Source organism: Puma concolor, chromosome C2 (assembly GCF_028749965.1).
Source record: "Puma concolor isolate L17-30 chromosome C2, mPumCon1.1.hap2, whole genome shotgun sequence".
NCBI lineage: Eukaryota > Metazoa > Chordata > Mammalia > Carnivora > Felidae > Puma > Puma concolor.
The window spans coordinates 119256032-119282102 of NC_141675.1; the positions used below are offsets into that span (position 1 = coordinate 119256032).

The 26071-nt window shown below is 34.2% G+C and overlaps 1 protein-coding gene across 4 annotated transcripts in view; it reads right to left on the reverse strand.

Moving 5' to 3' along the window:
* Positions 1-26071, reverse strand: part of CSNK2A2IP (casein kinase 2 subunit alpha' interacting protein) — a 538834-nt gene that overhangs the window by 507210 nt on the left and 5553 nt on the right. The window lies entirely within an intron of this gene.

Consider the following 26071-nt stretch of genomic DNA (forward strand, 5'->3'; position numbering starts at 1 on the left):
GTAAAGGGGCACCAGTATATAGTGGAAGCAGATGTTTGGGAAGAATGATGATAGGTTTCATTTCAGAAATATTGACTTTGAGGTTATGGCAAGAACTTCAGGTTGAAGTATCCAAAAAATCAGTGGAAATAAGGATCTGGATCTCCACAAAAAACTCAAACTGCAGGTTTATAACCATCAGCACACTGTTAATTATTAAAACCATGACACAAAATGAGGTTGCCAGTGGAAAGAGGGTGGAGGAAAGGATCTCTAAAGAACATCTTTTCTTTTCAGGTTAAATGAGGAAACTAAGACAATGACTGAGATGGAGATAGAGAATTCAGAGATGTGGATGAAAACCAAAGTACAAAGAGTTACATAAAGGAAAGGAGGAATAAAAGTATTAAGTGCTGTAGACTGGTTGAGGATGGGGAATTGAGAGAGCTTATTGACTAGGAATTATTGATAAACTTAGAATAAAAACCTTGGTATAGGTCAGAATCAGTACTTGACCTTGATGTTAGGGTCAAATATTTGATAGTCTTTCAATAAGTTTAGCCACAAAAGCAATGAGGGAAAGTATGTTAGCTTGAGAAAATGTAAGAACAAGGTACAGTCCTTGCTTTTGTTTTGAATATATCAGTATGCTGAAAAAAGTCATGAATATAAAGGGTGACTGAAAATGAAAACAGAGAATGCAATTCAAAGAGCTAGCACCTGGAGATAGTGAAATAGTGGATCAAGAAAACATCAAAAAAGCTCAGTCTTGGAGAAGGTGAAGAAACTTCCCATTGGGAAAAACAAAATAGATGAAGGTAGGTAAGAATCTATGCAAAGTCAAACTGAAATTAGTCATTTTATGTAACTAAGATCAAAAGTCCTCAATATTCACTCACATATTCAAAAACATGTGTACTGAGCACCTATCATGTGCCAGATAGATGCTGTTCTTGAAACTGGTGATACAGAAATCAACAACACAGGTAGTAACCTAAACTTATTGAATTAATATATTCTAGAGTGAGAAGAAATACAATGTAAAATAAAAGAAGGCTGAAGTCACATCCTGGAGAACACAAATATTTAGAAATGGAGGAAAATAAGAAAAAAAAAGGAAATAAAATGCCAATCAATAATAAAAAATTTTAAATAGTGAAATAGTTGTGAAGAAAATTAAATGAGACAATGGGATATAGAGTTATAGAGTAGCTTTTTGGTCAGCAAGGGAAGATAGGGAGGCCTCTCTGAGGATAACATGGCTAAATTCTGAATGCGATCAAACCTACTACATGAGGAGACCAGTAGAAGGAATGCTCCAGGAAGAGGAAATAGCTAATATAAAGACCCACAATGGGAATGATTTTAGCCTAGAGAGACAGGAAGAGCAAAGGGTGGCCATTGCATAGTCAAAGTGAAGAAAAAGGCACGGTGTCTTGAGTGAATATGGCTGTCAAGAGTAATTTTTGAGTGTGAAATAGAATTTGGGAAGAAATATAAATAAATGAAGAACACTGGATAGAGTCACACTATTTGCTGTCTTGTTTTGCTCACATCTGCTTCTAAAAGACTAGTCAACCTTAGCAATCTGTTCATAAGAATCTCTACACTTCCATCTACACTCATTGTCTAGATGATCTCATCCAGTTCCTTAACGAAATTTTCTAAATGCTGATGATTCCCAAATCTATGCCTTCATCCAGGATCTCTCCACTGAACACAAGATGGTTCTATCAATTGTTCACTTGAGAACTCAGAAGCATCTCTAACACAACACATACAAACAAGAATTCTTTGTTATACCCTCACCCTCAAATACACTTCTTTCGCCTATCCCCTATTATAGTTAATAGCTCTCTCATCCACTTAATTGCTTGGGACAAAGACTAAGAGGGCACATTGATTGTTCTTTCATATCCCACATCTGTCAAAACTCAGTAAGTTCTACCTTGTACCTCTCTGTTACAAAATATAAACCACTCTCACCAAGGCTACTGCTACAAGTCAAATTTAATTCATCATCAATTGCGCACTATTTAAACAAACTCTTACCAGTCTCCCTGTTTTAACTCTTGCTCCTCATTCTCCAGCAAGTAACGTATAAGGTAGTCATTTTCTAAAAGAATCTGTATAAGACTGGTATTATGTATGTCTCTAAATACTTGATAGAATTTGCCAGAGAAGCCATAAGGGCCTAAAATTCCTTAATGGAAAGATTTTAAATCACAAATTTCAGTGATCTATATTTATTGATATGAGGCTATTCAGGTTTCCTATTTTATCTTGAATCTTTTTTGGAATTTTTGTCTTTCAAGAATTTGTCCATTTCATTAAATTTGTGAAATTCATTTGCATTAAGTTGTTTATAATAGTCTCATCTTTTTTTTTTTTTTTTTTTCTAAGTATGCTTCACACCAAGCGCAGAGCGCAACACAGGGCTGGAACTCATGACTTTGAGATCAAGACCTAAGCTGAAATCAAGAGTCAAATGCCAAACTGACTGAGACACCCAGGCACCCCTCATTTTTTATTCTTGATATCAGCAATCTGTGTTTTCTAATTTTTGCTTGATTAGCTGAACTAGATATCAAATTTTCTCTCGTTTCAAAAATTTAACTTTTGGATTCATCACATTTCTCTATTTCATTCATTTTATCTCTATTTCACTCATTTTATTTCTATTTTCTATTTCTATTTTACTTTTTATTTTGATTTCTAAGTGTAATTTCCACTCTTACATTTACTACTTCCTTCGTTTTACTTACATTAGATGTAATTTCCTCTTCTGTTTTTGAGCCTCTTAAGGTGGAAACTCAATTAACTCTCATCCTGTCTTCTTTTGTAAGAAAAATATTTACTATTACATTTCCCTTCAAGCACCACTTTAGCTGCATCCCACAAATTCTGATATGTTGTATTTTAAATTTTATGCAGTTCAAGATATTTTCTCATTTCTTTTTTAACTCATGGTTTCTTTAGAGATATATTATTTAATTTCCAAATATACGAGGATTTTCCAGACACCTTTAATATTGATTTCTAATTTAGTTATATTATGGTCAAAGAATGTACTTTCTGTGACTTTTAAATGTCCTTTGAAATGTATTGATACTGTATTTTTTTGCCCAGAATATGGTCTACAAGCTAAATGTTTCATTTAATTTCAAAAAGAAATATTCTTCTGTTGTTGGGTAGACTATTTTATAAATATCAATCAGGTCAAATTAAATAAGGATATTTTTTAATTCTTTCACACCCATACTGAATTCTTGTCAACTTATTCTATCAGTTACTGAGTGGTAGTATAATCTTCAACTGTAATTGTTAATTTGCCTATTATTCTTTGCAGTTCTATAAAGTTTTTTTTTTTGTTTGTTTTGGAATTCTGTTATTAAATGTATTCATGTTTATAATTCTTATATCTTCCCATTTTACTGACCCTTTTATCATTATGAAATCGCTACCTCTGTCTTTAATAATTTTTATGTTAAGTTTATTTCATCTTCTATTAACATAGCCACTTCAGCTTTCATATGTTTACTCTTTGCATGTTACATTTTTTCTATTATTTTATTTTCAAACACACTTATATAAAAATATGAGGGTTCCTTCTTTATTTTTTTTTCAATATATGAAATTTATTGTCAAATTGGTTTCCATACAATACCCAGTGCTCATCCCAAAAGGTGCCCTCCTCAATACCCATCACCCACTCTCCCCTCCCTCCCACCCCCCCATCAACCCTCAGTTTGTTCTCAGTTTTTAAGAGTCTCTTATGAGGGTTCCTTCTTTATTTGGTGTGATAATATTTATTGATCAAAATCCACTTACATTGAATGTAATTATCAATATGGTTGTATCTATTTCTGACATTTTGCTATTCTTCTTTTGTTTATCTCATTTCCTCAGTTCCTCCCTCCCACTTTCTTTTCTTCATTTTAATGTTTTTTCCTTAATTTAAATTTACTTTTATCTCTTTAGCTATAATTCTTTATATTTTTAAATGGATGCTACAGGAGTTAAAACATTAAACTTTAAATTATTTCAAACTACTTAAATATTGATGTTCTTTGATGATATATGGGAAATTTGCAACAGTGCAGTTTTCATTTAACACCCCTCAATCCTTTGTGCTATCATTGTTATGCAAAATACATCATCTAGGTTACAAGCCAAATAATACAGTATTAAAAATTTCCTTTACATAGTCATAGGTATCTTAGAGAAATTAGGATATAAAACTATAAATATATATTTACATTATTTCTAATAAGAAGCCAGCTTGTAATTGTAAGATAACTGCGGATAATGAGTCATTTCTCTCTTGATGCCTTCAAGATTTTCTCTTTTATCTTTGATTTTCAACATCTTAAACATGAGGTGTGTAGGTACAGGTTTTCTTTTCCAGTTTAGGGTACTCAAATTTCAGATGCATTCTACTCATTTCTAAAAATATTTGTCCCTTTCTCTTTCTTTTTGACTGTTGATTCCAATTACACATATGTTGGACCACATGACACTCTCCACTGTTCTCTGCAGAAGCTTTGTTCATTTCTCTCTGATCTATTTTTATTTCTGCCCTTTGTAAGGTACAGTTTCTAGTGAACTATATTCAAGTTAACTGAGTCTTTCTTATGTATTTTGGTCTGCTTTTGAGCTCACCTAGGGAATTTTTATTTTTAGTTATTGTAATTTTCAGCTTTAGATTTTCCATTGGCTTCTTTTATAGTTTCCATTTGTCTGTTAAAAAACAGTAATTCAATGTGTAATAACACCTTTTCTTATCTTACAACATATTTTTCTCTAATTCAAGAATAGAACAACTACTTTGAAGTTTGTGCTAATTTAACATCCTGACCCACTGACAATCAGCTTGTATTGATGGATTTTTTTTTCCTGCATTTGAGTTATACGTTCTAATTTATTTCCGTGGCTAGCATTTTTTTCTTTTTTTGCAAACTTGTCATGAGAGATAATGCCATAACAAACTGCCATAACAAAATACTATAACTGGGTGCCTTAAACAACAGAAAATTATTTTCTAGTTCTCATAGGTCTGGAGGCTAGAAGTCCAAGATCAAGGTTCAGCTGATGAGGTTTCTCTTCCTGGCTTGCAGATAGCCATCTTCTCACTATGTCATCATATAGTCTTTCCTCAGTGTGTATGCCGAGAGAGAGAGACACAGGCAGACAGAAAAAGAGAGAGTGTGTGCTGGTTCTCTAGTCTCTCTTATAAGAGCACCAAGCCTTCTGAATCAGTTCCCCACCCTTAAGACCACATTTAACCTTAATTACATCCTCAGAGACCCTATCTCCAAATACAGCTACACTGGCAGATGAGGTGTTAACAAATGAATTTGGGAAAGAACATTCAGTCCATAACAGATAATGTTTTGTAGAGACTCTGAAATCTCTTTTCTTCTTAGGATTATTGGCTTTTGGTTCCAGTAAACCACTAGCGTGCCTGGATCCAAACTAAAATTTGTCTTCCCCATGGTGTGGAGAAGATGATACTGCTGGCCAAGTTTTCTTGGCTTCCAGCTGCTGCTTTTTAGCCTAGCCTCCATGTTGCTCTCCCCTGTTCCTATTTAGTTTAGATGTCTGCCAAGAAATTTAGCTGAGTCAATTCTTAGATTTTGGGGGTTCACTCTTTTGGTGGTTTCTTGCCTCCAGGCCCCTCTAGTAAATTTCCAGTTGCTTTTCCATCCCAGAATTCTGTCTTCTGACATATCAATCATACGATTTCTTTTCTCTGCCACCCAAGCTCTCCATGGACTAGGAAATATACTCAAAAAAAGGCCTAACAAACTACAATATTTCACCAGAGGCAAATTTGTCATTCAAGAGCAAACTCATATCTCTTTTCTCCCTGCTTTTTCACCAGCCTGTCTGGGGTCATATTTTATTGATCATCCAGGAATTTTCAAAATAGTCTACTCAGAGTTTTGGATTTCAGACCTTTTCTGGTGCTTCTGCTTCTAGAATGTTCCCTTAAATATCCAGTGATTTGGCTGCCTTGCAACTGAGTCATTTAGGCTGAGGTTTTCTTAAAAAGCCACAACACTGTACTTTCTACAAGACGCAGTAGCAGTCTTTCAGTAGTAAACTCTTCTCAAGTTTCTACTTGCCTCTGGTCATTTTCCAGTATCTTCAAATTATTGTGTTTTTTTTATTATTTTCCAGTTACTGTAATTGTTTTCTGTGGGAAGAATTGCCTGAACTTGTCACACTCCCTATTATCAATGATCATTTTAACATACAAATCAGATCATATATATCACACACACACACACACACACACACACACACACACACACACGTTTAAAAATCTAGGAATTGTCCTTCCCATTAACTGGAATAGAATACAAACTCAATATCCTGTAAGACTCTGCAGCATCTACCCTCTGCTTAAATTCCTGGCCTCATTCTTTTCCAACCTCCTTGCTCACTATAGCCATAATACCTGTATCAGATAATCTACAGTTTACCTAACCAACAGTTTGGCCCATCCATCCTCCTGGATTTTTTTTCATATTCTTATTTCTTCTATGTAAGCTACCTATCTCGGAAATGTAAAGAGTACAGTGTTTCCCAGATTCCCAGACATATGCAGAGCCGGGTCTGATTTACCTAAGGGCAATTCTATTCCCCTCACCAATGATTAATTCAGGATTGATCATTTGGAAGATTTTGGTAGCATTTGAGAAGAGGTTGACAGAGATTCTGAGAAAGTTTCTCTCCTCTCTTCTAAGAAACACTCAGAAATTAATTTTCTTGTTCCCTGAACTTGAATGAGGAAGCTCTGATAGCTACTGACATCCATCCTCTAGTCACAAAGTGAACTGGCCTTCAAGGGGTACAGATCGAAGGTTAATGCAAACATATTGGGGAGGAAAACAAATTAAGGAAAAAACTAGGTTCTTGATGATTGGATCTATTGGGAAAAGCAGTCTCATGCTTGCAGTCTTTCCACCCCATCAGTTGCTTAAGGATGGGCCTTGGGCCTGAAATACTTCTCCACCAAGAGATCGAGTCCTCAGTCTCTGCTGGGCTTATTTATTACCTTATGTGGGAGTATCTTTCCCTGTCCTGCTTATCATAAAGCACCTGCATCATATGCATCATATGCATCATAGAGCACCTGAACAAACCCAGTGTTGTATCTGCCTCTTGCAGACTGCAGCACGAGAGGGTGTATGCACTCTCTGTCAGCTGCCAAAAGGGACCAATGAGGACCAATGTCACTAGAGAAACTGTCTTGCACTGTCTCTTCTCTAATAGTTAGTACAGTACTTGACTGCATGGTTTTCCCTGATGACTCCAATACCAAGATACGGTGTATGGAAATGTTTGAACTTCTATTCCTGATAAAATAGGCAACAGATGCTATATGGTTGACAGGATCAAACAATCTTGAAAACCACCTGACCTTTGCACTTCTGGTTATTTGAGACAAAAAGTGTCCTAATCATTTTTAACCATTGGATTTTTTTTCTCTTTCTTGTTAAAGCATACTGGCCTTCTTTCCACTCCACAAAAATGCCAAGCATGTTCCTCACTTCACATTACTTTAATTATTATTATTTCTTTTTAAGACCTTCCCCTAGATCTTAATTTACCTGTATCCTTTTCATCATTCAGATTCCAATTCAAGTTCAAACTTTTCAGATAGTCTTTCCCCAACCAGTCTAGCTAAAGTAGCTTCTCAACTTTGCCAATGTCCCTATTTAATTTCTCCTTTAAACTCATCATGATTTGATATCATACCATTTATACTTTTCTTTTCATTACCTATTTTTCTCAGTAAGTATATCAGTCTAGAAAAGCAAACATTTTCTTGTTCACTACTGCTTGTTTGGTGCCTAGAAGAGGATTTGGCAGCTATTGGACCCTCAACAAATGGTTATTAATGAAAAAAAAAAATAGCAGAAATGAATGAATTTAGTTGGAAATAGTTTTAACAATGAAACTCATTCATTAGAATAGAAAGCTTTCAAATGTATATTGTAAAACTGGTTTACTCATAAGAGAAAAATGTCAGTTATATCAGCTTAAGTCCATATGGTTTATCTCATAATTTTTTGCTTCCCATAATTCCTTAGAGATTTGTATTCTCCAAAATATTTGTATACTAATTTTCACAATGGAACAGTCTCTTCCACTTGAAAAATAGGCTTAAAGGTCATTTTTCTATCATTCAAATTCCTGGAAACAAATCTGTTTACTTGGGAGAAGAATCAAATACTATAATCTTACCATTAGTCAAAAGACTTGCATTGTTTTTATTAAATGTTATCCAAATGAGTTTTTTTTCAACCAGCCTTTGCAAATTAGCATTAGTTCACATGCCCAGAGATCAAAACAAATAATGTAGCTAACACTGAAATTCATTACTTTAATATTCAACAGCATCAAAAGAACTATGCATGGGTGTTAGAAAGGAAAGTGTGCATTTTGTTGGTGTGAAGGGTTTGCATTGACCTTTCCAGACTTAGGGATCTGTTGTCCAAAGCACTTATATGCAACAAAGTTAAGGTTTTAAAAACACAGAATATAACTGATAAGGAAATGTAAGTATTAAATGTGGAGTTCTCTTGGAATTTTTTTTAAGGTTTTAAAAACACAGAATATAACTGATAAGGAAATGTAAGTATTAAATGTGGAATTCTCTTTGGAATTTTTTTTATCTTTATTAAAAATACTACGGGGTAACAATACATGAAAAATAAAGCTTAGCATGTCCTAAGCCATTGTGCTCAAACACTACCTTTAATGTATCCTTTCCTTACTACCTGTCTCTATCCCTACCTGACATTTTCTCTGCCTCAACCTTAAATATCTAGTGTCCCATCACCGATTAAGACTAAACTCTAAGCACCACTTTCATAAATGAAGCCTCAGTGTACTCAGCAACTGTTTGGTTCTTATTTTTTCACTTTGGTTTCCTTTTTTATTCCCTCCCGTGAATTAGAAAGCTCCTCTTGAGGATAGCAAGAGGTCAGGCTGAGACACAAACTTTTTTGTTTTGTTTTGTTTTTTGAAGAACACTTTAACTTACAGTATTAATTGTGCCTGTTTAAGAAACATTCCCTTGTTCCTTGCATTGGCTCCAATTACACATTTCACTCTGACTTAGCCCCTCATGTTCCCTCTTCAATATAGCTACTACCTATTTCTCTTTTTTAATCCTAGAAAATAATGATCACTTTAACACTCTAATTAAAATTATCCTGTATGTGCCCATTCTCTATTAAAATATAAACGTGTTGCGGGACATAGAATTATTGCTTGAGGAAATCAAGTATTTTGTTTTCAACTTCCAGACTCATTTATAAACCAAACTTTAAGACTCGCTGACATGAAAACTTCAAATCTCTTTTAGAAAAACAAATTTCTCTTCCCTAATTTGCCTTATAGTTTCATTTTATGTCTTCCCCGCCTCATTTGGTTTTTGGTCGACTCACTCTAGAACATGATGACAATGTGATACCCACATACATCTGTGGTTTAACCATTACACAAACTGCCTGCACTAGAATGCCGAAACTGCCTTGTCGCTGAGATGCTTTGAAGCATTTTCATCATCAAAATGGCCACAAATGGAAACCCATGACCCAGAACAGGTCTGTGGGTCCGTGGGACCTCAAAGTGCTAGAGTTTAAAATCCTCCACTGAGGACCAAATGCTGCATAGCAGGAAACCCACACTAAACAAAATCAGAAGAAGGAAAGTATTGCCAAAACGCAGTTACTTTTGTACTAATTTTCACATTATAGTCCTGTTAAGTACAGTATAGAATCCACGATGGTCTCCTTTCATAGGCTGAAATTGGCACCACCTTTTCCTCAGTTGATCTTTTCCACCTCATAAAAAGTCTGTTGTAAAAATAACAGCAAAAATAATTTTATCTTAAAATAATACCATGAGTTAAGATGACATTGGAGAGCTGATATTCCATGAGATTACCTGACAAATATTAAATAAGCAGCCACGAAAGTTAGAGATTCTTTAAGTTTTGGCCCTTTAATATATACTTATTATGGTGAATTCCCCTATTACAGCTGGAAACTTCAGATGACCTTACTCCTAGTATGTGTTAGAATTCCTCTCTGGCAGTGATGAAGTACCTGACCAAAGGGCCCAAAAGGACCACAGCATAGAGATTAAGTCCCAAACAATGACATGAAGGCCCTTCCTTGGCAAAGGGCCACATGACTGAGACCCAGATAACTTCAGGAGTCATGATAAGTAGTGGACACCAAAAAAACCCAAATATTCCTATTTATTAGATTGTCTGCTGGCAGGTTGAGGACCTGAGAACCTTTCCTGATTGATTAAATAAGGTCTGACACTAGGGTTTCTCAACTTCCTGAATTTTTCCTAAAGGCCTAGAGAAAGCCAGTCAGTATGACAAAATAGGAAAATAAAATTTCATTAGTCTTACTTTCTACCTAAATTCAGCCAGTATCAAGGGTGATTTTAATATCCATGAACATGAATTACCCAAAACCCTGCCTAAACATTCTTAAATTACCTTAACTCTAATTACATTAACTTCAACTCTACTCCAGCCACCCACCTTAGATCCAACACCATCCAAAGTAGCTCTGAGTTTGACATCTTTAATGTTAATATCCTGCTTTCTTACCACAACTCTCAATCCTTCCAGCTCTCTTGTGTATTTTAATCCATTTCCATTTTAACCTCATTGGCAACATAGTCAGTGGTTAAGTGTGTGGGCTCTTAAGTCAGTCTACTTGGATCCACATCCTGGATCAGTTGCTTCCTAGCTATGCACACTTAGACAGGCTTCAATTTCCTCATCTAAAGAAAATGGAGGGGCGCCTGGGTGGCGCAGTCGGTTAAGCGTCCGACTTCAGCCAGGTCACGATCTCGCGGTCCGTGAGTTCGAGCCCCGCGTCAGGCTCTGGGCTGATGGCTCAGAGCCTGGAGCCTGTTTCCGATTCTGTGTCTCCCTCTCTCTCTGCCCCTCCCCCATTCATGCTCTGTCTCTCTCTGTCCCAAAAATAAATAAACGTTGAAAAAAAAAAAAAAAAAAAAGAAAATGGAATTATGTTTAATCTAGCAGATACTCATGCCCATCTAATATAGTTTTTATGAAGATAAAATGAGAAAATCTGGAACATTAGCATAATGTAGGTAAGGAACATAGTAGATGATAAATAAATATTAGTTTCTTTTTAACTCATTAACTAATAAATATTTTTAACTAATTTTTTTAACTAATTAATTTTAACTAATTAATTTTTAACTAATTAATAATTAATTAACTCATTAACTAATAAATATCTTTTTAACTCATTTAACTAATAAATATTAGTTTCTTTTTAACTCATTTATTCCTAAGATCGTTAATTTTCATCTAATTTTTTCATATACAGCCAAAAATCTGTGCTTCATCATTTTCTTTCCCCAAATAAGGAACAGGAAAATTTAGTCTACCAGATGTTCTACTCCACACCAAGACTGCTAAAACTTGATGGGAAAATACATAACTTGGATTGAACCATCAAAACTGTAAGACCTCCAAAAGGAATCAGGCTATTGATACGGTTCAGTAAGCCTTTTACATGTCAACAAACAACAATATTTCTAAATACTGACAGTATGTTGTGTAAAACACAGTCTTCAAATATCCTAGATTATTTATTTTCTATAAAAATTTTAGGAATATGGGAGCCTGTGGGGATCAGTTGGTTGAGTGGCAGACTTCGGCTTAGGTCATGATTCTGCAGTGCATGAGTCTGAGCCCCACGCTGGGCTCTGTGCTGACAGCTCAGAGCCTGGAGCCTGCTTCAGATTCTGTGTCTCCCTCTCTCTGCCCCTCCTCTGTTCACACTCTGTCTCTCTCTCTCTCTCAAAAATAAATAAACACACAAAAAATTTTTTTTAATTAAACAAAAAAAATTTAGGAATAGGAGTGCCTGCGTGTCTCAGTTGGTTAAGTGCCTGACGCTGGATCTCGGCTCAGGTCATGATCTCACAGTTCATGGAATCGAGCCCTATGTCAGGCTCTGCACTAACAGCATGGAGCTGGCTTGGGATTCTCTCTCCATCACTATATGCCCCTCCCCCTTCTCAAAATAAATAAACATTAAAAAAATATTTAAGGAATAATTCCTTTCCTTTTCAGACCTTGTTATTACATCAATGATCTCTCCTTTTTTTTTCTGTTTTAATATTTTAATTCCTCTTTTTTCCATTTTTTTTTCCATTTTAATTCCTTTCTTTTTCCCAGACCCACCATTATTTTGCTGAGGCCAGAGCAACAGTACAATTGGAGGCCCACATACAATATTTTTAAATATTTCAAAATTATGAATCAAGCTAAAAGAACCTTCTACTTCTACCCAAGATGAAGTAACAGCAACCAGATTTACTACCCCACCTAAAACAATCTCCCCTACAACAACCAAAAAAACCAGACAAAACATATAAAATGATTTTTTAATCTACAAAACAGTTTTTTAAGACTTTGGACACCAGTCAAAAAATTATAGTGATCATGAAGAGACAGGGAACAAATCAGGTGAGCCCTACAATTTTTTTTTTTTAGTTTACTGTCTTGAGAGAGTTCTCAAGCCACAATATGGGGAGGGAGAAGCAGGACCCAAATGGACCCCTTGAATTGAGGAGACAGAGAGGTGAGTACAGAAATAATAATGCTCTTATAGTTCACTGGACAGAGTACCAGATAGGACAGAATTTTCACTGAGACAGAACCCTGGATGGCTATAGAGGATCCCCTCAACTATTCAGCAGAGAAATTATCAATGCATGCACATGAGGAAATTACTCAAAACTAGGGAGAAAAAAAATATCAAGAACAATGCTTGGAACTAACACAGGGTCAGAAAGAGTCCTTTTCACATCACTGAGACTAAGAAACCTCATCATTTAGAGATAATGAGGTGGACCACTCAGGAAGGTCTTGCCTCAATGATAAGGAAAAATAATAACCCTAAATTAGCTCTAGCAAACAAATATAAAAAGGAAAACCAGAAAGCATCAAACTGTTCCAAAGTAACTTAACTGTATCCTGGAATGAAATTCAAGAATATTTATAGAAATACAAAAGATATCCAGCACTCAGAAAGTAACATTCACAATGTATGACCTTCAGTCAAAGATTACCAAGCTTGCAAACAAGCAGGAAGGCAGGACCCATAATGAGAAGTAGAATCAATAAAATGAATTGACCCAGAACTAATCCAGGTGTTAGAATTAGTAGAGAAGGATGATAAAATGGCTTTAATAACTATGTTCAATATGTAAAAATTAAGTAGAAACATGAAAGATCTAAAAAGATCCATATCTACTTTCTAGAGATAAAAACTACAGCAAAAGTAGTTTGCTGAGATGAAAAATATACAGAATAGAATTAAGTAGACTAGGCAATTAAAAAAAAAAAACAGACTAGTAAACTAGAGGACATAATAGAACTATTAAAAACAAAACAGAGGAAAAAATAACATTAAAAAAATAAAGAGAATCAATTAACTGTGGAACAAGTTCAAGCAACCTAATATACAAACTTAAAAGATACAAACACTCCATTTAACATCAAAATCCAAATTCTTTTCAAGATCAAACAGATCATTTGCCAATAAAGACCATAGTTTAAGTCATAAAACAAGTCTCAATAAATTCAAAAGCATTCAAGCCATAAAAATCTTCTCTGACCACAGTGAAATTAAAATTTGGAGTGCCTGGGTGGCTCAGTTGGTTAAGTGTCTGACTTTGGCTCAGGTTATGATCTCATGGTCTGTGAGTTCCAGCCCTGTGTTGGGCTCATTGCTGACAACTCAGAGCCTGGAGCCTGCTTCAGATCCTATGTCTCCCTCTCTCTGTCTGCCCCTCCCCCGCTCATGCTCTGTCTCTCTGTATCTCTCAAAAATAAACATTAAAATAAATTTTTAAAGTAATCAATAATAGAACAATCTCTAGAAATCATCACATATTTAAAAAATAAAAATACACTTCTAAATAACCCATGCATCAAAGAAGAAATTTAAAGAAAAATTAGAAAGTATTTTAAATTAATTTTTTGAAAAAATACCAGAAAGCAATACTAATGGGGAAATTTATAGCACTAAATGCTTATATTAGAAGTCATATCAATGACCTCAGTTTCCACCTTTAGAAACTAGAAAAAGAAAAGCAAATAAAGCCCAAAGCAAGTGGAAGGAATAATAAAGACCAATATTCCTCATTATAGGTACAAAATTTGTAAACAAAGTTTTAGAAAATAGAACCTTACATATGGATACAGATATATAGATATATGTAAAGATTCATGTATCATGACCAAATAGGGATTAATCCTAAAAAGGCAGATTGTTATAACATTTGAAAATCAATGTAACTCACCATATTAACAGAATTAAAAAAAAATTATAATGTTAGTAGTAGTAAAAACTTTTGACAAAATCCAATATTCATCTTATTCCTGATTTTTAAAAAATACAGCTAATATAAATCCTGCACAAAAACTAAATACTTTCTTTCTTTCTTTTTTTTTTTTTATAAATTTTTTTTTTCAACGTTTATTTATTTTTGGGACAGAGAGAGACAGAGCATGAACGGGGGAGGGGCAGAGAGAGAGGGAGACACAGAATCGGAAACAGGCTCCAGGCTCTGAGCCATCAGCCCAGAGCCTGACGCAGGGCTCGAACTCACGGACCGACTGCGAGATCGTGACCTGGCTGAAATCGGACGCTTAACCGACTGCGCCACCCAGGCGCCCCGATACTTTCTTTTTAAGTTCAGTAACAAAACAAGCATATTCACTCTTGCCACATCTATTCAACATTGTACTGACATTTCTAGCTACTGTAATTATTCACCTGAGAAAGGCATTTTTATGTAAATAAATAAATAAACCTGTCTATTTGCAGTTGATATTGTTGTCTGGAAGAGATTCTGATGGAATTTACCAAGAGCTGCTAGTCATGATAAATTACTTCTCAAAATTGCCAGATACAAGATCAATCTATAAAAATCAATTGTATTCCTAAATAGTAGTAATGAATAATAGAAAACTAATTTAAAAAACTATTTACAATATTATCAAATGAAATTCTTAGGTATAAATTTGACAAAAGATGTGAAATGTACAATGAAAAAGCAAAATGATGGGGCGCCTGGGGGGCTCAGTCAGTTAAGCCTCTGACTTTGGAGGTTTGTGGTTCAAGCCCAGTGTCAGGCTTTGTGCTGACAGCTCAGAGCCTGGAGCCTGCTTCAGATTCTGCATCTCCCTCTCTCTCTCTGCCCCTCCCTCATTCACGCTATGTCTCTCTCTCTCTGTCAAAAATGAATAAAGGTTAAAGAAAAAATTTTTAAATAAAAAAAAGAAAACGAAAAATGTTGCTGAGTAAATTATTAAAAGATCTAAAGAAATGGAAAGATAAAAGTTGTTCATGGATCAGAAGATTCAATATTGTTAAGATACTAATTCTCCCCAAATTGATGTATAGATTCAACGCAATCACAATCAAAATTCCATCAGGCATTTTAATAGAAATTAAAAGGCCAATTCTAAAATCTATATACAAATACAAAGGACCTAGAACATCCAAAACAATTTTGAAATGTAAAAATTAATGTGGAGAGCTAACACCACATGATCTCAAGACTTACAAAGATACAGTGTTCAAGGTAAGGTAGTGCTGGCTTTAAGATAGCCTCACAGAACAATGAAATAGAATAGATCTCTACCAAAAAATAAAAGCAAACAAGCAAACAAACAAAAACACCTGATCTTCTTTGAGAAAAGTATAATAGCAATTCAATGGAAAAGGACTGTCTTTTCAACCAGAGACCAAAAATTTGATCCATTCCTTATACTGTACACATATTTATATTCATGTTTATATATAAACAAAACCTGAAAATGGGTCATAAACCTAAATGTGAAACATAAAACTCTAAAGTTTGTATAAATTTCTATAAAATGTATGACTTTGGGTTAGGTCAACATTTCTTAGACAAGGACATCAAAATCACCATTTCTAAAAGAAAAAATTAGGTTGAACTTTACTGAAATTAAAAAAACAAAAACAAAAACAAAACCCTTCTGCTCTTCAAATGACTGTTAGGAAGGTGAAAGGACATGCCACAGACTAGGACATGGGGCTCAAATTCACAAACTGAGAAATCATGCATGACCTGAGCCAAAATCAAGAGAGTTGGATGCTCAACCGACTGAGCCACCCAGGCACTCCCTTCCCCATTATTTACAGCCAAACCTCTTGAATTATGGTCTACACTCACCCACTCTACTTTTATACCACCATCACCCAGCACTGTTGGATCAGTATCACCCATTCTATACCAAATACAGACTTAGAAAATGATGATAATATTAATTAATGATTATAGGAGCTACCTTTTACTGAGTTTTATACAAAAGTCTACATTTCAATATGGTATTGACTAAAAAGCAATACACTGAAGACCTGCCTAATTTTTTTTAAAATTTTTTTAAATGTTTACTTATTTTTGAGAGAGAGAGAGAGAGTGCAAGCGGGGGAGGGGCAGAGAGAGAGGGAGACACAATCTGAAGCGGGTTCCAGTCTCTGAGTTGTTAACACAGAGCCCAATGCAGGGCTCAAACCCACAAACCCTGAGATCATGACCTGAGCCAAAGTCAGACACTGAACTGACTGAGCCATCCAAGAGCCCCCAAGACCTGCCTAATTTAAAGGCTCCCTGTAAATGTCTATGGAACTCGAAAGGTCATGTATCCTCTTAGTCCTATTTCTTTATTTACTAAATAGAAGTATTAAGTCAGATAATCTATAAAATCACCTTCAGTCAATGTCTTTTAAAAAAAAAGTTTTGATTGTCTACTTGTAGAGCATAAGTTTTTATCAAGTGTTAAACACAAAAACCCTCAAACACGTATTTTCTATATTTTCCCCTACCATCCCCTTTCCCATAACCTACATGCTCAAATATAAGGTAAATTTCTTTTCCTCAAAATGATCCCTCAAAAAAAAAATGAGTTAGCTTAAAATCAATATTTCCAAATGGTGCTTTCTTAATTTCTTTGTCTTGAATGGCATTTCAGGGCCCAGGAGAAGATATGAGCCCAAAATTGCCTTCATCAGTGTTAGTTTTATATGTGTACATATTTAGATAGATGATGCTAGATGGACAGATGCATAGATAGATAGATAGATAGATATAAATAGAGAGATAGATATAGACAGGTGGTTAATAAGACTGAAATTTTAAAAAATGGAATTGTAGAAAATTAACACATTACCGGATTCTGACCACACAATTCCAAGTGTTGGTATTGTGGTAAACAAGATCACTTTTAAAAGCAAAATGATAAATGATTATATTGTGGAGATTAACAAAAATACTATAAATCTTAATGTTATGTAAATGAATACTTATATCATGAGATAAAATTTCCAGTAAGCATCATAAACAGATACCAAGTATAGATGATGGGCTCTAAAAAGCTGGTGACTCAAAAGAAAGTCTCCAATGATGAAAAATTAATGGCATTTCATAAAATATGAAATTTTAAAAAATTAGCAGTTTAAAATTAACTTAGTGTTTGCTAAAATATATGATTTTAAATGTCTTTGTAACTAAATAAATTGACCTTCTAATAAGGCAAATGGGAGTTACCTTACATTCAATGTTGCTTTAAATTAGGCATAAAAGCTCTAGTATAATATCATTCTGACATGAAAAAAGACTATATATTGTTAAGTAAAAAGTTTTTTTAAACAGCATAAATGAGGTATCATTTTGTAATAAAAAAATGTCTATCTATACAAAACTACCACTTGGTAAGATGTTATCACTTGGTGGTAGATGAGTAAAGGTAAGCTTTTTATCTTCTGTTTTTCTCTCTGTACAAATTCTATAAGCATTGTAATCTTTTTGATATTAGAAAAAAAAAGACAAGACATCAACATCTTTGAAGCCCTGTCCGCTTTGCCCCATTTATTTCATGCCATAAGATGTTATTCATTTGTAGCATCTCACTTTGGTATATTACTTTTAATTTACTCTACTCCATACTTTTTAATATAACTGATACCTATGTTTCTTTAAATTGGTAATTGAAGGATAAGAAAAATCCTACTGTATATGTTCAAGTCATAAAAATACTCTTAGTGAACCAGAAGAAGCCAATGATCAACATTTCTTTGTTTTCTAATATTAGATAATTAACTCAGTTTTAGTTCTTGTCTTATTTTTAATTCAACAGAGTTAAAGAGGTTCTGGGTCAATGTTCTGGGTGAATCAGAGAATCAAGCTTTGTTCCCTTCCTTGGATCCTGAAAATGTGAGTGTGCACATCTATTGCAGGAAGGGAGGGGAAAGCGAAGGACAGAGACCAGCAGATCCCTATGGAGGCAGAAGGACATAGAGCAGCAGCCTTGGATAATGGAGGGACAAACTGAGTGGCTCCCTGGGTGGGTCTTCTGTTTTGAAATCTATAGCTCTGCATTCTCACTTAATGTCCTCTATGGTTTCTTAATGTTTACTCTGGTTCTCTGTTGTAATTTGTCTCCTAGAGATGAAAGATGAAGATGGCTAGTCTGGTAAGATCCTCTTTCAACATCTGGTGTTTACTAGAGCTCTGTGAAGTTTACTTTTTTTCCCTCATCATTGAATTTAGTGTACGTGTTTCCTTAAGTCCAACAATTTTACAGACATTGTAAAAAATAAAATATTAGTGTCCCCAATTTTTTCTCTTACCCATCTCCTGTTTTTGCCCTCTGCCCACCCCAGTAAACACAAAGACAGTCTTAGCAATGAATCCCTCAAAGAAGGCATGTCAATTGATCAACCAATGTATACTTTTCACTGAGTCACTCTGTGAATTAGACCTTGGTTCACAAGACTAAGATATTTATGAAAACTCAAAGCTAGTTCAGAAAATAACTAAAGTATGAATCAAAACTGAACTGACAACTCAGGGACAGGGAAAAGTGCAAAAAAGAAAAAAAACACATCATGATGAATCTGACCTTTCAAGAAAGGGAAAGTTTAATGAGGAAGCCAGCAGGGCATCGTAGGTTGGAGAAAGAGCGCAGAGGTGAAGATAAAGGTGTATATTTTGGCATGCAGTGAACAACCGTGCCTGGAATAGGCTGGGGTTTGTTACTGAAAGATGTGATGAAAGGAAGATTGTATCACCAGCTTTATTGAGGAGTAGTGAGAAGAAGGTGATTAGAGATTATGTATGATCCGGAAGACTAGACCTAAAAGTATGGCCTTGTACAATAGACAATTTATATCCACCACAATATTTTAGAAAACAATGCATCATAATAAAATTATTATTTTATACTAGATTGGCAATGAATTGAAGAAGAGAATGAAAAGGGGAGAGAAGGGTCAAGAAAATGTGTTAGAAAACTTTGGGAATAATTGGCATATGAGGTAATGGAACCTGGATTCCAGTGGTGGTTGATAATGAAGCAGAGGGAGTATGTAAAGAAAGAAAATCAAAAATAAAATTAATAATTGGTGACAGATTGGGTTATGGGAATGGAAAAAGTAGAAGGGGTTGGAGATGTCCTGAAGCATTAAAGGATTATGGTACTAAAGACAGAAATGGAAACCTTGGAATGGGACTCATGTCACAGGAATTGTGCTATCCATATTCTTCTTGCTAATTTTTGGTTAAGTAGCTGCCAGCTAGTTCTAAAAAGGACTTTATGGTACTGACTTAGAAGTGATCCCCCCTCCAAAAAAAAAGTCCTGGACACACATTTATAAGAGAGTATCTGCACAAAAGAATACAAAAGAGTTTTCAGAAAGCCTAAAAATTGCATTTTCCAATACAGAGTTGAATATTCCCATTATCTTTTAGATATACCTGTCATGCCAAATGTTACCTTGTTTGTCTTATTTACATGACATTAAAATTCATATGTTCCTAACAACTGTTTTCACTTAACTTGAAATAAAAAAAATTAATGCACATTTTCTATAGTTTCTTCCGGTTCTACATGCAGAGCCTCTGAATTTTAACAGTCCTTTTGAAGTCTAAGTGAAATAGGCAATACACTGTGTTCACTGATATCATTTTGAAACTGTCTGACCCATTATTACATAAAGATGAGCGTTTCGCTTAATAAAGCCTTAGAGTAACACAATTTGTTACACCATAATTAAAGATGGACACATCTGTTCCATTTTAATTCAAACCCCTTTGAACATAATTACATAAAGCTGCAAGAAGAGAAATTCTCAGTCTTAGAAATTTACTATAAAAAAAAATCATTCCTTCTACAGAAACTACATGGTCAAAGGACAATTTGTAAAATGAAGTCAAATAGATGTCTCTCACTCTGTATCAAAGCATGAAATAAAGCTAAGACCCCAGATTAAAGTACTGTCCCCATATGAAAGCCATAATTAGTTAAGGAAACCCAGGTGAAGGACAATCTTTATAGTAAGTCCTAGCATTCCATCCCTGTGGAGGGGTACTATCTTTTATTTTCTGAGCCCACAGATACATAACAAAGGAAGAAACAAATATGAAGGATAGTTAAAGGGGGGAAAACAGGAGATATTCAACATTTATGTGTCATCTTTAAGCCGCCTACTAAATTCTAAATTTTTAGTCATATTAGTCTCATAGACCTTTCTTAAAAAATAGTACATCCTTTTGATAAAGTCCTAGTCATTATATCCAAAATAGTTCTTAGGTTAATAATAATCAGATGTATAAATAAAGAAAGCAGAGGTAAAGGAAACCCTGTAATTTCAGAATGAATTCTGAGAATTTAATAACATGAGTTAAATGGTAAGCCATGCACACAAATATCCCTGAAATGTGGGCTGTTAGTCTGTTTTATTTATGTTTCTATATCCTGAAGATGGCTTAATGAGGAGATGCAATCAGGATTAGCTAAGCAGTGAGAACTTGGAGGGAACAGGGTGGCAGTAAGATTTATATAAATATTTGCAAAGACGAGCAGATGCTCACATAATCCAGACAATGTGTGTGCACTTCATTTTAAAATAAAATAAAACAGTTGAAAGCCAAAATATAATTAATCAGAGGAAATGCTTTAATCAACATCTTCCAATCCTTAAGCACTGCTAAAAAGATTAAAGAAACATAGAAGAAATTAAAATATGATATTCAAAAGGAAACCAGAATTAATCTATTCCTGACATTCTCCTTTTATTTCAGATGTGGGATGGAAAATGCAATTAATATGCATTTTCAATTGCTGCCAACTAGGGAAATTTCCTAGGTGTTTAAGCTACTAAATAAATCACCTAAGACTCACTGTATAATTTACAATGTAGTAATGATAGCTCTCTCTTCATTATTAATTTATTAGGAGTAATGTGTATGCTTGCCCTTATATCCTGTAGTTCTAAACAGGGATCTTTCCAGTGGAATACAAGAGAGCAAATTTAAATGGGTGTCAGTTTGATATTCATAGGTAACCTACAAAGATAAAAAGAAGTTGCATATCAAGAAAGGAATTAGTATATCAAATCCATGTAGATACCCAAATTTGACATTTATCTAACTTTAAACTCAGTTTGGGGCTCAGTTCTTCCAAACTCAGAATCTCTCTTGCAAGTATTTCTGTTGTTTTCTGCCCAAGATTTGACAAGCTGCTCAATATGAACCTATGATTATTACTAAAGTTTGGAGAACATCTTTAAACAGAGGATTTTCAAACAATGTCTCAAGGAAATAAAAAGCACATGCCTTCATGGCAAGTTAAAAATATATAAACATTTTAAGCTCAGAGCCTTTGCCCTTTCCACAAACAAAATTTTATTGGTGAGAGTAAATTATTTCATATGGACCTCCAGAATATTATAAACAGTTTTGAACACAAGATGGACCCCTACAGACAGTCAACAGTTTACTACTGTTAATTTCAAGAATATCTTTTCACTAGAACTTGAGCCTAGTTCTAATTTCTAGCAGAAATATTATTAATATCTACTAAAATTCTACCAAAAAGTCTCTAGCATTTGGGCCTACAAGTCATGAAATCTTAAAAATGTAATCCTGCGAAACACTGCCAAAATTATTCTTATTAAAATGTCAGAGATTGGAATTTCATATTATGCGTCCTCCTATAAGTATTCTTAAAAATAATAGAGAAGAATGATTGACCTGAGAGATCCATTGTGAAATCTAGACTGGGAAAATGAAAACAACTATGTGACAATTTCTTCTGTGTTCCATCACAGTTAAGGTAACTTTAAAGTTCACACTGTAGTTATTTGCTTCTTAGATGCTAGCTGTTTGATATTCTATTCTAGCAAACGAACAACATACCAAACAGCTAGTATATAACTGAAAAGACGACATAAAGATTCTTGTCTCAGTCTCTAGATGGCTTTGGACATTTATTTAGTAATTTATGTGCAATGGCCTTTTGACCCCCAAATTACTGACCCTGTGTACTTCATTGTAACATGAATTTGCTATTATTAAAATAGTCTATATTTTATTATCAGAAAATTCTGAAAAGTTGCCCTCTTTGATTTATATATCAATGTCATTCTTTATCAAATAGCATTATGTTATACTCAAATTAATGACTTTCACATAATGAACTCAACTAATGATTTGTAACCAAGTCCAGGGATAATGCTTATTAGGAATATGGCCATTTCTGTCAACGGACTCACTGGAAAGATAAGAAGCAGAGTCTAGTTATACAAATGTCCCCTTTATTCTGTCTCCTTTTTCTCATTTCTTATCAGTGCACCACAGGAAGGGAAATAGAGTTTAATTATTGTGGTTGTTGAAAATCATTATCATCATCTACCAAGTTTATCAATTGTCATAAGGAAGTCAGAAATTAAGTTCTGTTGGGGATTCTGAGACTGGGACACAGTATCTGGAGATCTGAGTCTCATCTCTGCCATTATTTGCTTTGTAGTCTTCTGCATGGGCCATGTCTTTAAAATGACAAGATTGGTTTAAGGGTAAGCCACCCCAAGGCACTTGTACTCTGGGCATTGTCAGCAGCAAGCCATAGCATAAACATAACCATATATGAAAATTCCTCATGAATCTGGAATTGTGCTGTCCGATAAGGCATCCCCTAGCCACATGTGGCTGTTTAAATGTACATATAAATAAACTAATACTAAATAAAATTTATAATTCTATTTCTCAGTCACACAAGCCAAACTTCAAATGTTCATAGTCCCATGTGGCTATGGCTACCAGTAGAAAAGAAAATTTCACATAAATGGCTATCCCATATCCATCAATTCCTGAAACTGGGAATAATACACACCAAAATTATCAACCTGCAAAATTACCAACCTGTATCCAAGAATTAATGGATGTAACAGAGTCATTTATATACAGTTTTGTTTTGTTTTGTTTTAATCATGACTTACTCTTTTCTTCTAACAATGGGGAAAGATGCATGCAAATGACTCAATTTCCTTTTTAATAAAAAAAAAATTCTGAATATAATATAGTTTCCCCATACTAAAGGATTTCTTAGTAATCATGCAAAACCCTCAAATCATATATCTATAGAACACTGAAGGAAAGATTTATTCCAAAGATTTTTTACTATGGTATATTAGTTGCTGATGATCCCACAAAAAGACACACACATAAACACACACACACCCCACATCTTTTTAAATAACAACTATCGGGGCGCCTGGGTGGCGCAGTCGGTTAAGTGTCCGACTTCAGCCAGGTCACGATCTCGCGGTCCGTGAGTTCGAGCCCCGCGTCAGGCTCTGGGCTGATGGCTCGGAGCCTGGAGCCTGTTTCCAATTCTGTGTCTCCCTCTCTCTCTGCCCCTCCCCCGTTCATGCTCTGTCTCTCTCTGTCCCCAAAATAAATAAACGTTGAAAAAAAAAATCAAAAAACAAAACAAAAAAAAAAAAACAACTATCAAACAAAACCAACACCAAAAATAACACATCTATGATAATACATAAGCAAACAATCTGAGAGTAATCTAAGTTTGGTGATTTAGATTTAATAGTACCTATTTAATGACTTATATGATTTTATATAACCTATTTATTAAGGGGCAGAATAGAGTGAATAAAAATATGCAATATATAACTAATTATAGAACACCACCATTGTTTTCAAACATACAAAAATGTATACATTCAAATAAGTAGTATTCGCCTCAAGTAGTTGCTTTTCAGAAAAATGAATTGCCTTTAGATTTTCTGAAACATTCTTATAAACAACATAAATGGTATCATATCTTAATACTTTGGGGACTTACTTTGTTTTTGAAAATAATTTAAGGTCATCTTAAGTCAAATCTGGATCATAACTTCTTGTTATAATCAAAGTGAAACTAAAAAGTAATAAGGCATTTCTTATGATAATGACAATAACAGTAAGAATGATAATGATAAGGTAGCATTTATTGACTGTCCATAAATATCAAGAGGTGTTGAGTATTGGTAGTCTGCATAATTTTTTTTCCCATCTTACAGATGAACAAACAGCTGTTCATAAAATGTCAAAGTTTGCCAAGTGTCACATGTCAGTCACAGCTAAGGTTAATTCTTAATGAGAAATTCCAAAAAGTGTTTTGTTTTTTTTTTATAATTCTTTTTTTCATTCCACATTTATGTTATAACAATTTACATTATATCCCGATTCTGGTCAATATATACTGTACACTTTATGATATGATTTTCTTAAAGGAAAACAAGATATGAACCCAGTTATTCCTTGATATACATCTTGATGATTTTTAATGTAGAAAATCAATAAAACCCTTCAATGAAAATTAAAAGTCTGCAAATTATTATTCTTTATAATTAGATATTAGATCATTTGGTGTGGTTTTCGTAAATTTAACATGGTTATTTTTTATCTTAACTGAAACGTAAATATGCGACCATATAAATTTGCAATGTGAAAAAAATAGGAAAAATCATTTGGGTGTATAAGTCTTAGTATATTTACAAAAGACTGACAATATTTGATATGAACTACTAAATTTGTTGATCTAGCATACAAACTTTGATTCCAGTGTATTAGTTTGTGAAGTTGGTGCATAGCTTTGAAATATAACTTAGAATGATTATCTCACGTACAATTCAATAAGACAAGGGCTCATATACATATCATGTACCATTGAACACTATCAATTAAGTATATAAACCTAAGATAAAGCTGTTCATGTGGCATACTAGACAAAGTGGAATTATTACAGACAGTTTGTATCAATTAAGAAAGTTCAAGCAGTTATTTAAATACTTGAGGCTATCCATTAGCCTTCAAAGCTCAAAGAAATCACTAAAACGTAATTATATCCAGCCTGGTGATTTGGCACTTAAGTTTATAAGAGGTTATGAAAGCCTCACAGGTCATGATTGAACAAATAGCTCCTGATCACCGCACTAGTGATATCTTAGAAGAACAAGATTATAGAGAAGACATCCTGGCATTTAAAAATGTCTGTGCTGTTTTTCAAAAGAAAGATTTGAAACGGCAACCATTATGTTAGAAACAATGCCAATGAATCAGCATAAAATATATCATTTGTAAACAATTCAGTTTCTAACAATGTGTGCATAAACCATATATAACTTTTCTTTTTTAAACGGGGGTATGCTATAAATCTCAAATTCAATCTCAGAAGCAGCATTAACCAGTACCTCCTCTCTTAGAAGTTTCCTTTCTAGATGTGTCTTAACCCATTTAATCATGCTCCTAAATACTACCTCCTGACAGGCAATTAAGACTCTGTAAGTATTCAGAATATACATCTGTGTACCCATTTCTTTTGAACCAAGAAAAGAAAATTACTTAGCTATAATTCTTACTCTTAGTGAGTCGTAATTACCATGACTTGAAACCTTTTGAGCTCAAGTGCTCTAGTGCATTTGAGATATATATATATATGTATATATATATATATATATATATATACACTCCATCCAGCAAATTTCAAGTTATTTGGTGTCTTCACAAATAGGCAAATGCACCTCCAATTCTTAAAGTCCAAAGTATATCTAAAATTATCAGCTTTACATTTCAAGATGGGCATAAAACAGCTAATGGAGACAGTTATAATGATGACCCAGAGAAGATCAAGAAG